Source organism: Chelonia mydas, chromosome 11 (assembly GCF_015237465.2).
Source record: "Chelonia mydas isolate rCheMyd1 chromosome 11, rCheMyd1.pri.v2, whole genome shotgun sequence".
Classification (NCBI taxonomy): Eukaryota; Metazoa; Chordata; order Testudines; family Cheloniidae; genus Chelonia; species Chelonia mydas.
This window is the reverse complement of record NC_051251.2, coordinates 23,311,362-23,323,300: the sequence shown is the minus strand read 5'-3', so window position 1 is coordinate 23,323,300 and position 11,939 is coordinate 23,311,362. Positions and strand designations below refer to the sequence as shown.

The following is an 11,939-nucleotide window of genomic DNA, read 5'->3' as shown; positions in this document are numbered from 1 at the left end:
ACCTATGAAAAGGGAAGCCCACAGATGAGTAAAAGGTGCTTTTCACCCCCTTACTTCCCTGTGTGTTATAAGAGCAGGTCACTATCCTGCCTTTAGAAATAATAACTATAGAATGTGCCTACTTAAGTGTAAGGCTGTTTCTTTGCACTCCTTGAAATCCCTCTTCAAGACTCCCCTTTGTCCTGATTCCTGGAAAAGCTTGACACTGGCTAGGCAGCTGGTGTTCTGTGACCACTGCTTATCATGACGAGCAGGACTTTCTCATTGTTTCTTTGTGCTCTCTCTGCCTCTTTGTTGCTTCCACCTGTTGTCTGTTGTCAGAGACCAGCGGTTTTCAACCTGTGGTCCACGGACTCCGGGGGGGTCTGCAGACTATGTCTAAGATTTCCAAAGGAGTCCACACCTCCATTAGAATTTTTTTTAGGGGTCCACAAATGTAAAAAGGTTGAAATCACTGTCCTAGATGATATGTTTGTCTGGATATGAACTATTTGTTGTGTTTGTATAGCACCTAGAACAATGGGTCCCTGATCTATGGCTGGAGCTCCTATACAGTTCTGTAATACAAATAATAAAAATCCAAACAATAAATAATCCACTAATTAAAGAAAAAGAATATTGCTTTAATGTTTTATTCTGAGTATTTGCCAGCAGAACTTCCTAAGTCTGTCATATTATATTTAGAAAGATGTTTGTAATTGTATTTATCTTGTAGTTTCAGCACCTATGATATAAAAGCTTTTACTTTAAACCCCAGTAGGACATAAGAAGCATCCATCCTCCCATACCTGCAGCTGCCATTTACATATTAGAGGTAGGTCCAGACGTTCAACACTTTGAAAGCTACAGTTACACCATTTAAGGGCAGGGTTAAGGGATGCTTCATAGAAGAAGTTAAGATAAAACAGTTACACAGATTATTATTAATTTTTTTCCTTACAGCAACGAGGCCAGAGGGTGTGCTCTAACTATAGGGGGATCACACTTCTCAGGCTCCCAAGCAAAGCCTATGCCAGGGTGCTGGAGAGGAGGTTGTGCTCATTAGCTGAACCTTGGATTCAGGAGGTACAATGCAGATTCTGTCCCGGCCGTGGAACAACAGACCAGCTCTTTGTTCTCTTGCAGATACTCACGTGGTGTGGGAATTTGCTGATCTGGTCCGCCTTTGTTTTGTAGTCCTTTCTTGTGTAAAGTGCTGCAGGAATATGAGTTTCTGGTGCTACTTTTGCATGCTATCTGGTCTCTCTATTCTCAGAATAAGAGTTGTGTTTGTATTCTTGATCTTGTCAAGTTCATTCAAGGTGGGTGCTGGACTCTACAAGGGGTGTGTCTTGTCCCCACTCCTATTCGTGATTTTCATGGACAGGATATCAAGGTGCAGGTGAGCTGTGGAGTGCATCCGGTATGGGAACTTGGAGGTGCCATCTCTGCTGTTTGCAGATGATGATGTCCTTCTTGCTTCTTAAGAATGCGATCTCCAACGTGCACTCGAATGTTTCACTGCTGAGTGTGAAGCGGCTGGAATGAGAATCAGCACCTCCAGATGAGAGGCCATGGTTCTATCCCAAAAGAAAGTGGACTGCTCTATCCAGGTGAAGGGAGAGAAGCTGCCCTTTTTGGAAGAGTTCAAGTGTCTAGGGGTCTTGTTTACAAGCGATGGCAAGCGGGAGATTTAGATCAATCAGTGGATTGGTGCGGCGGTGGCAGTGATGCAGGCACTGTACCAACCTGTGGTGGTGAAGCAGGAGCTGAGTTTTTGGATGAAGCTCTCTCTTTACAGGTTGCTCTACATCCCAGTCCTTACCTATGGTCATGAACTTTGGGTAATGACCGAAAGGACGAGATCGCCGGTACAAGAGGCGGAAATGAGGTTTCTCTGCAGGGTGGCTGGGCTTACTCTCCAACACAGGGTAAGAAGCTCGGCTATCTGGGAGGGCATTGGAATAGAGATGCTATTCCTCCAGATTGAGAGGAGCCCATTAAGGTGGTTTGGGCACCTGATACGGATGTCCCCAGGAGGCTTCTGTTGGAACTCTACCAGGCACATGCTACTGGGCAGAGGCCTCAAGGATGACCCAAGACACACTAGAGGGATTATATATCTCACCTGACATGGAAATGCTGGGGAATCCCCCAGGAGGAGCTGGAACCTGTTGCAAAGGAAAAGGAGAGCTGGTCCTCCCTACTCTCAATGCTGCCATTGCAACCCTCACCAGGAAAACAGCATAAAGGAAAAGGAAGCAGCAGCAATGAGCTCATTCTAGTATTGTGGTGATCTTGAAATAAATGAGCTCTGTCATGAAGTCAGTGGGTACAAGTTAATACAAGGCAGAAAAGGAATAATAATAAAATAAAACAACAGTGGGTCCAGAGTTCCTTCATGACGACAACAATGTGATTGTATTGTAGTCTAAGGCGCTGGTGCGAGTATTATTTTTTGATGCTTGAGTGAAACATATTTACATATATACAAAGTTCTGTCAATAAAGCTATGACATTGTAGCACTATACTTGGTATTTTACTTTTTGTACCTTAAAAGTAATTTACTGTTGTTCAAAAATTCAGCTCTCACTGGTTTTGTTTCCAGAACCCCAAAAGGAAGAGAAAAACAACAGAAGTCCATAAAGGCAAAAAGGATGTATTCTCATTTCAGTTCACAGAACTTCTTGCCTTTGAACAGTACAAATATATACCCCCTAGGTTTGTAACAACATTGAAAGGATACTGAATACTTGAAACATCAAATTAACAGCAAGTCCACTATAGCTATGCAGAGTTTTTCCAGAATACCCAATAAATCTTGACAAGAATTTAATTGAGCTTTAACCAACTTGCCAAGCTTTACAAAATCCTATCCTGCAGATTCTCCTTCAAGGAATAAACTTTAAAAACTCTGCAAGCAAACTGAGTTGAGTTTTACATAAACAAAAACTGTGCTTCATGGTCTGTAGATGAGATTTTTAAGTAATTGCCCCCTGTTCTTCACACCTGTGTAAACCTAATATTAAATAAGAAAAATCCACAAAACACATCAACAAGCCACAGTGGAGATATACTGTGCACTCACTATAAGGAACATTTGTGGGGACATGGCTTCTATTAGTTATAGTGATGTATTCCCTATACCGAATATGCAATAGTATCCTTTCACTTATTGCTGGATGTTCTGCAGAAGCACATTGGTGGCATGGGGTCCATTGATCACAGCACTTTCACCACAATTGCAGCATGGCAGATAATAGAGCCATGGGCAGATGCCCAGTGTCCCATGGGAAATCATCTTTTGGCTGTTGCCACATTAGAAAGGGAAGAACTGAAGAAATATCAGAGCATCTCATCATAATTACACACTTATATTGACATTTGCCACTGAAGTCCTGTACTGTCCCTTTCTCACACTTTATAGTTATTTGAGGGGTTCCCACCAGTAGTGTACCATATAACAGTGACATGCAGACTCTCCCCACTTACTTTTTACAAGACCACTTGCACCACTAGACTGATGGACAATGAAGATAGTAGGGGAGAAGCTTTTAATTCATTGTAAGTTATCATTCTTTATAGTGAAGTTATATCATGTATAGAGAAGAGAATCTTGTGACAAGGTATTTTCTGGTTCCAAAATGCAAGGGGACAGATCCTCAGCTACTTTAAATCAGAGTAATCCCATCAAGATATGCTGATTTATACAGATGAGGATTAGGTTCAAAGATTTTCCTTTAAAGATACTACTACTGATAATCAATTATAACATCTTCAAGAACTTTGTACAAACATCTCGGAAAACCCCTAAGAGGTAGAAAAAAATTATTATTTCACTTTTAGATGGCGAAATAAAGACAGAAATGTGTTTTGGGGATTTTCCAAAGAGACCCAGTGACTCACTAGCAGAGCCAAGATTAGAACTCAGGAGTTCCTCTAAACCAGGCTGCCTCTTTAAGATATAAACACATATACAATTAAACAATAGTTGTAATGCCAGGAAATACAGACGTGTGTAACATATTTCAAGTGAGGGTCAGAGTCTGTGCATTACCACACAGCCCTCAGGGCCTGAGGCAAGTGACTGGACCTCATGGTTTTTAATGCCCTCTAGCTGAAATAATTGCATCATAACCCTGTTTTTTTACTTATTGCTTGAATGTTATACTCATGTCTCAGTGTGTTTTAGAATTTTGGGGGTGTTAAATTATCTTTTCATACACTCGACTAGCTTTTTCAGACAAAGTAATAGTTCACCTCAGCAAACCTTCAAGTGTAACTGGGTTTCAAAGCTTATTTGTTTATTGGGGTACCTGAGAAAGTGATAAATAATTAAGGTGAAATACATGTTTCCCTGAGAAAGAAAGAAGTTTGTATTTGTGCAGTAGAGTGGGTTATCAAAAACAGATGTGACCAAGTGGAATATTTTACATAAATTTATTAAAATAATTATTTACCTGTACGTTATAAGTAGGGCTTAGTTCTCTAGTTTGTTGCCAGTATGTACTGCCAATAATCTGCCAAAAAGCAGCTTGCTGGCAAAATCTTTGAAATGGTTAGCTTATGCTTGCACAGAACATTACAACCCTGATTCAAATGAAAACCTACCATAAACGAGCTCTTTGATGTTGGATTAACTGGAACATATTACTGATACATGGTATACTGTTTATATGGATTGTGTGTACTGTACAAGAAATATGGATACCTATTAAGTGTAACTTGATATGTAATTATTTAGGACAGTTATTGTTTTCAGTATTCACTATGAATAGGATCACAGTGTCTCCTCAGGTTTAAAATAAGGAGTATATATATCCTGTGTAGCAGCCCAAAGCACTAGAATACTGCTTGGTCAATTAATAAAGGAATGATATCAAAATGTAAAATATCTGACATCTCCCTGTAGTTCCTAATTTTAAAGGCAAGCCTTTTCTTTTAGGAACAATTTATACATTACATAAACTTAAGTTTTTCATCCAAGTATCATTTCAAGAATGGCAAGCTTAAATATTGGAGGCCATAGGGAAACATAATATTACGATAATGTTCTTTGGTGCGGTTTGGAAGGTTTTAGGAAACATTTGGAAGTATTTTTCTCATAAAGTCAGTTAACTATTGAAGTGTTATGATAGCATTCCCTTCTGCATTGCATATATTACAAAAGAGTCAATTTAAAGGGAACGTCCGTTTTAAATATCTGATTAGAGGGATTTCCACAAATTAGGAAATTACATAGTACAGTATCCTGGCATTAGTTTAATTTTTAAAAATGCAATTAAATAAGCAAAGGCGTAGATGATTTGAGGTGTGATATCAGTTTCAAACACCCATTCATTTCCAGTCCTGTATAGTAGAATGAGAATCTGAAGTGTTTGGAAAGCTTATTCTCTAAATAAACACTAGAGAGTTGAGTTGTTTTTCAGCATTTGAACATTAGTGAGTGGAACCAATTTTATTGGAGTCCACTGCAGCTCTCATAACCCTAAAAGTTAACCTTAAATGTAACCATTTTTTAAAACAACATTGTGACCAGTTCTTTTAGAACTCTGCAGATACAGAACATACATCAACAAGTTCTAAAGATCTGTCAAGTGTTAGACTAAATGGAATGATTTAGGTTACTGATAACCATTCTGCTGCCTTTTAATGTTAGTTATTATAGGTATTATGTACATATAATTTTTAATAGTGAAGTAAAATTACTATTGTTAAAAATATGGGAATAAGTTCCCATGTTGCCATAAAAAATTGCATTCTTCTATGTTGACAATTTCTAGGTACCCTCACCTTTCACCTGATTGGTAAAATATACCAATTTTCTGTGGCAGTTAGTTATTGATTCCCCTCTAAGTTTCTAGATCAACATTATAAAGAATTTTAAACATGCTTGTGACCTTGACATTACTTTGGAAAATAAAAACAAGTGATATGTATTTTGTAGAAGATTAACATTTCATTCACTTATTTATAATGTAATTAATCTGTATCTCTGTACAAGTTGTTATATTTACTTTTTAAGATTTTGAGAATTTGAGACATAATGGTTCATAAATAAAATAGTTAAGGTGACATCCTGGCTCTGTTAAGTCAATAGGAGTTTTGCCACTGACTTCAAGTGGTGCCAGGATTTCACCATCTAAGTACTAAAACACAAAGTAATCACTATCAGTTTATCTTTGGTGATCTAAAGTGATTAAGGTATTTTTGAAGTCATTTGTCAGCCTGGGGTAAATATGTTATGTAACAAAATGGAATTAGTAATAATCCCACAAGCAGTAGATTAGAATAGACATGGTTTTAGCTAGAGCTGCATATAACAAGAAAAAGCAACACAAAAATCAAAACTAAGAAAGAACAAATCTACAAGTCCATATTAGTTTTGGAGTAGTTTCTGCCATCTTCTGTTCCTATTCTGCACAGTTCCACTGCAGATTTACTTTTCAGAAAGTGGTGTTACCATGCTGTGTACTTTCTGGAAGAAGGATTGAAGAATGCTCTAGTCAAAACCCTTATTAGCTGAAACTGCATAATATGTCAATTTCACAGTGTATCTTCAGCAGTAATTTCAGTGCTGGAAATTCAGGAGCTGCAGGCCCATAAAGAGTTTTCAAATGGAAAACTCAAATGCACATTTAGAGACTGCTTTTCCCCTCCTCCCTTCATTAGGCCGGTGTTAAAATGAAAGGCACTTTCATTGGTTCAAACTGAAACCGGATTGCAGAGCAGAGGTGGCAATGCTGAGAAAATAAATGGTTTTTTTAGAGGTTTTGGAGTGTCAATCCCAGGATATTAAGGATTCTCCCTCAGAAAATATTTGGAGAATAGGCAGAGGGTAAAATTTCCAAGAGTAAAAGTGACTAAAGAACCTAAATCCCATTTCAAAAGTGACTTGAGTGCTTACGAGCCTTTATTCAAGACAAATTTCTGATGCCTCAGTTGCCTCTTCTTCAGTCAGCATCTAATGACAATGATTGCTTAGAGGTGATCTGCTCACAGGATGGATTTCTATCTCCTTTTCCTTCCTCTACTTCCCTTTTCTTCCTGTTTTCTTCTACTTCTCCATTTTTTTCTTTTGTCATTTCTCTCTTGTTCCCTCAACTTTTACTTCTTCTCTCCCTTTGTTTCACTGTCCTGTTCTTTTTGCTCTTGATTTCTCATGTATGTGCCTCTCCTATCCTGCAGATCAAGTAGCTCATCTGGACCTAGCATCTTGTGAAACAAGTATTGCATCTGAACTCAGCACAGCCTTTTCTCTCACAGAGTATCTAGGTATCCATGCCATAAGATTGACCAGAGGTGTTGCATCCATCTAAGTTATTGCAGAAGAGCACATCAGCCAAACAAGCCATACTTGGGGTGATATTTCAGAGAGAAAGTGGGACTCATACTCATTTGTCTGCATCAAGGGTTCCATTTCTCTGAATCTGTTCACTTCCCACAAAAGCTCTCTGCAAGAGAAGACAGACTTAAATAGTTGCTCAAGTGCGGTTAATACTCTGGTTCCTTAGTATTCCATCCCTCCAATCCAATAGGAAGCTCCTTGAACAGTGTAGAAAGACATCTCAGGGATCCACTCCAGAATATGTGTACGCCTGATGAGTTCTCGGGAAGGTAGACTTTCTAAGCCAGAGACCCATTAGAGAGGCCTAATCTTGATTTAGCTCATCCAATTTTCTCTATCACATTCTATGCTCTTTTCTGCCTCATTTCTTCTTTTCCGTCTGCTCTCTCCCCTTTTCTTTCCATTTTTGTCCCTGGGTGATAAGTCCCCCTAATACTATCCTTCAAATGACATTGCCCCTAATGTAGTCCAGCACTGTCACCTTGGAGGTTATTTGTGATGGCTAATCTATTCCCTACACAGGATGAAACACATTGATTGCTATAGAGCAGGAAGTGGAAACAGATCGCAGGAAGTAGTGCAGAACCTCACCAAACCCTAATGTGAACTGAGGAAATCCAGAGGCATCCCTACATATTCAATGGAATCTTTTAAATCCCAGGGATTCACTGACTGCTTTCCATAGAAAAAAGTCAGAATAGAGAATAAATAATTGCTTTCTTATTTTTGATCTAGCGCACAGCTGTTGAAGACTCTAGTACAACCACACTGCTGTTGTTTTCAGTACAGTGCAATGTTATAGAAATCACACAGAAAAAGCAAGAAAAATGATGAGATTTTTGCTTATTTCGCCCTCCGGGATAGTGAAGGTACATCAAAACACAATATAAGAGTAGTCTCATGAGGAGGGTGCAAATAGTACCACTTTTACTCCTGTTAGCCGATTTATGGCATTACTTTGGGGATGGATAGAGAATTACATACTAATTCGAATTGCCATCTGTCCCATTTTGACCAGCAAAATATTGATTTTATGACCATTGTACTGTGTCCCTTAGCATAGCACACAAAGTGCCATTAAAAAAAATGCCCATGTGAGTCTGGTATTTGTGCATGCATTTGCCCAGTTATACATGTACTTACTTTGATAGTTGTAGTAATTTCACATTCAGTTATGGTAATTGTGAGGCCTGGTTTGCCAAGGCTCTTAGCAGAAAGAAAGGGAGGGACAGTGGAATTTCCCAGTGCCTGAGAACGTCATTGCAATATCTGTAGTTGCAGGCTGCAGAGGTACTAACCATCACAAAACTTATGAGCCACAAGGATTCCAGGTATTATAATCATATAAACTATGCAGGGATTCCTGCAGAGGTTTAGACCACATTAATACTTCACAGAGGTACAATCAATCATTATCTTAAAAATAAGAATATAGATCAAAACATCAAAGCACACTTTGTAATAATGATTTTAAAAAATACCAACCACCATCACCAACATCAGTAACAACTAAGGAGATTCCCAGACAAAAATGTTGTTAAACTAGAATTTAGATTATGATTATGTATAAACAGCAGATACTTGGGGGAAGGAGAGTGTCACAGCAGCTTTGAAGTGAATTTGTTGAATTCTGAGGCCTGGGGCAGGGATTTTCTCTTTCTCTCATGCTCTCTCTCTGTCTCTCCCTCCTCCTCCTCTCTCCTCCCCTCCCCAAGACCTGTTGAAACTCCCTGAACACAGCTTATTTACTCAGGCTTTTCACAGGGACCAAGATTTCACCTATGGAGAGCTGCTGTTCACATGTATACTACAAGTGTTACTGAAGTATATCCGTTTTTCTTACCTTTTAATAGTAATATAGTTTTGTCCACAGGACATTCAAGTCTACTTAAAATGTATAAGTGAGCATAAATAAAGGCATGGAAGATCTGAATTTTTAAAATTGCAGTCATTTTGTCGCTTATGTTTGTTCTAAGAAATTATAGTTGTTTATTGAGAACAGCTCTTCAAAACACTGTGTAACACACAGTCCAGAACTTCTCCCCTAATAATTTGATCTAACCTAAAACAGCACTCCAGCCAGTATTTCTAATGTGGTTTTTATTCATCTGACAATGACATCATTATCTTTCCATTCTTTTATTGTTGTTGTTGCTTTTAATAAAATAGTGCACAGATTGACTGTTGGTGCCAATAAAGGAAACTGATTCCCATAAGTGATTTTTCATTAGGGTAAATGAGGTGTTATGAATAAACACATGCAATATAACATGACAACATGTTATGAAGAAAGAATGTAAAATGCACATTTTCTATTACAAGTACATGTGCATAGGTTTATTGGCACTGCAATTTCATAGTATAAATGTGGACAAAATGCACACAGTACAGACTGAGAAAACCAGAAAATCTGGCACATAAAATGGCAGACATTCAGATTGACACTCAAAATGACTTTTAGTATGTTATGAAATTTCTATTATGTAGTTAGGAGTGCATGAGTTTAGTTAATTTTTAAGCCATAGTTATATCAACCAGGCATCTATAACAATATGCACCAAATTGACAGGTTCTATTATTTGCTGTCTTCTCAATTATCTATCAAAGTGATCCATATTATCCATCAAAGTGATCAAAAGTAAAGATCCAATTCTACCACGCCTATATCTTTACAATAGTTATAAATAGGCATGGTAGAATTGGATTTTTATTTTTGATCGCTTTGATGGATAATATCAATCTTTATTTTAAGGCATATTTTTAGATTTTTATCACTCATAATTTTTCACAGTCGTGCAGACTTGTGAGTTTTTACAATATTTTCCAGTTTTATCCCTTTACATTTTCAGTGGCCAGACAATAATTATTTAATGACAGTAGATGTTGAGATTCACAAAGGTAAAGCTTCATAACTTTAACTCTGAATGTTGTATGTCATAGAAACCAACTAAATGTTGAATTAAAAAAGAAAATATAATTTCTTACTTTTTAGAATCAACCTATATTAGAATTAGAATAGAAGTGGTTTGTGCTGAAACAAAAGCACAATATTTCTAAACCTTCTGTGTGAAACATCATAAAAATGCCACCCACCTGCAACAACGGGTGTGGGAACTTGATGGGGCCAGCAGTGAAAGGGGGACAGTCCCAGAAGCAAGGAAGGGAGACACTCCCGAAAGGACAATAGGTAGCTCCTCCTCTTGGGAGTCTCTGGCAGTCTCTGGCCAGCTGGGATAGAGGGGTGCTGATTGGCCAGCATTCCCCGGCTCCCAGGATTTAGCCCAGCCCAGAGGCCATGTGTCACTTCTTTCAGCTCCATTCCATCAGAGAAAGGGTTACTCACCAGCTTCCAGCAGCAGCAACAGCAGTCATAAGATTCAGAGAGATGCAGGTAAGGATTCTGGGGCATCTTTCCCCAGGTGGGGGAGGCTCTCTGCCCTACTGTGGGGTTCACATCTCTTTCTCCCACCTCTGTCCCAGCATGGGGGGGCGGGGTCTATCCACTTTTGGACAGACAGGATTCCATGCTGGTTCCATATGTTGGGGTAGCATGGTTAAGGCATGACTGAAAATTTATAACAGAGGGCAGCAGAGGAACCTGGTTTACCCTGGGGTAAAACAGACCAGGCACTTTGGCTGGAGGTATGACTCCTTAGCACCCCGCCCAGCTGGTATTCACAGACAGTGGGTTGCCAATGCCAAAACCTCCTTTTCAAAATACGTATATAAAAGCTAATGTGCATTTTGCATTAATGATGGGAAATGTTTTGTACATAAGGCAGGTATAAACACTGCTGTAGGGTGTGCAGGGGCTCAGCATTGTGCACTCTCCTGTTATATGGGTCAACGGCAGTTCCAACAGGGCTGTGGGAAAGGGGATCTGCAAGGACCCAGTGCTTCAGCAGATGCCACAGGGAGAGGCAGTAACCATAGAAAAGGCTCCTTCTGCAATTAAGATACAGGGTTGTGGGATTTGTTGTTGGACAACTCCAGCAAAAAAGACATAGCTTATTTATGGAACGGATTTTTGGCCAGTTTTCACAGCCCATACAAGGGCATGCGGTGCTGCTTTTGGGCAGAGAACTTGAAGTCCACTAAAGACTTAAAGCATAAAGAAAGGGCAGAGATCACCTTGGAGGTGGCAGCAGGAAGAGTGGCAGGTCCCTCCATATGTTCTAATGCCAGAATGGCATGTCTTCCCTGAGTGTGTTGCTGAAGAAGGTGAAGAGGGAATATAGGCTTATCCATCACCTGTCCTTCCCCTAGGGCTTCATTGGTAAAATGATTATATTGACCCCCAGCTGTGTTCAGAGAGATACTTGTCATTTGATGCCATAGTTAGGGGATTGCGGTTCTGGGGCATGTTGACAAAATGCAACATCATGTCTGCATTCCAATTGCTTCCAGTGCATCCCAGGATTTCAGTTTGAAAGCCACTACTATGTTGATAAAGTCAGGTGTCATTTTGAAAAGATGCAGCTCCCTGCTGGAATGGGCGATAGTGCACCCCATGAAACAGGACAGTCTCATGCACAATCTTGATGGCTTCTTATGTGCAGGAAGACTAGGGGCAACTGCAAGTACATGCTTTAGGCATTTCAGAACCTAGTT

The 11,939-nt window shown here is 39.3% G+C and overlaps 1 protein-coding gene across 19 annotated transcripts in view; it reads left to right on the top strand.

Moving 5' to 3' along the window:
- GTDC1 (glycosyltransferase like domain containing 1) overlaps positions 1-11,939 on the top strand; it is a 298,462-nt gene that overhangs the window by 189,323 nt on the left and 97,200 nt on the right. The gene's annotated exons all lie outside the window — the stretch shown is intronic.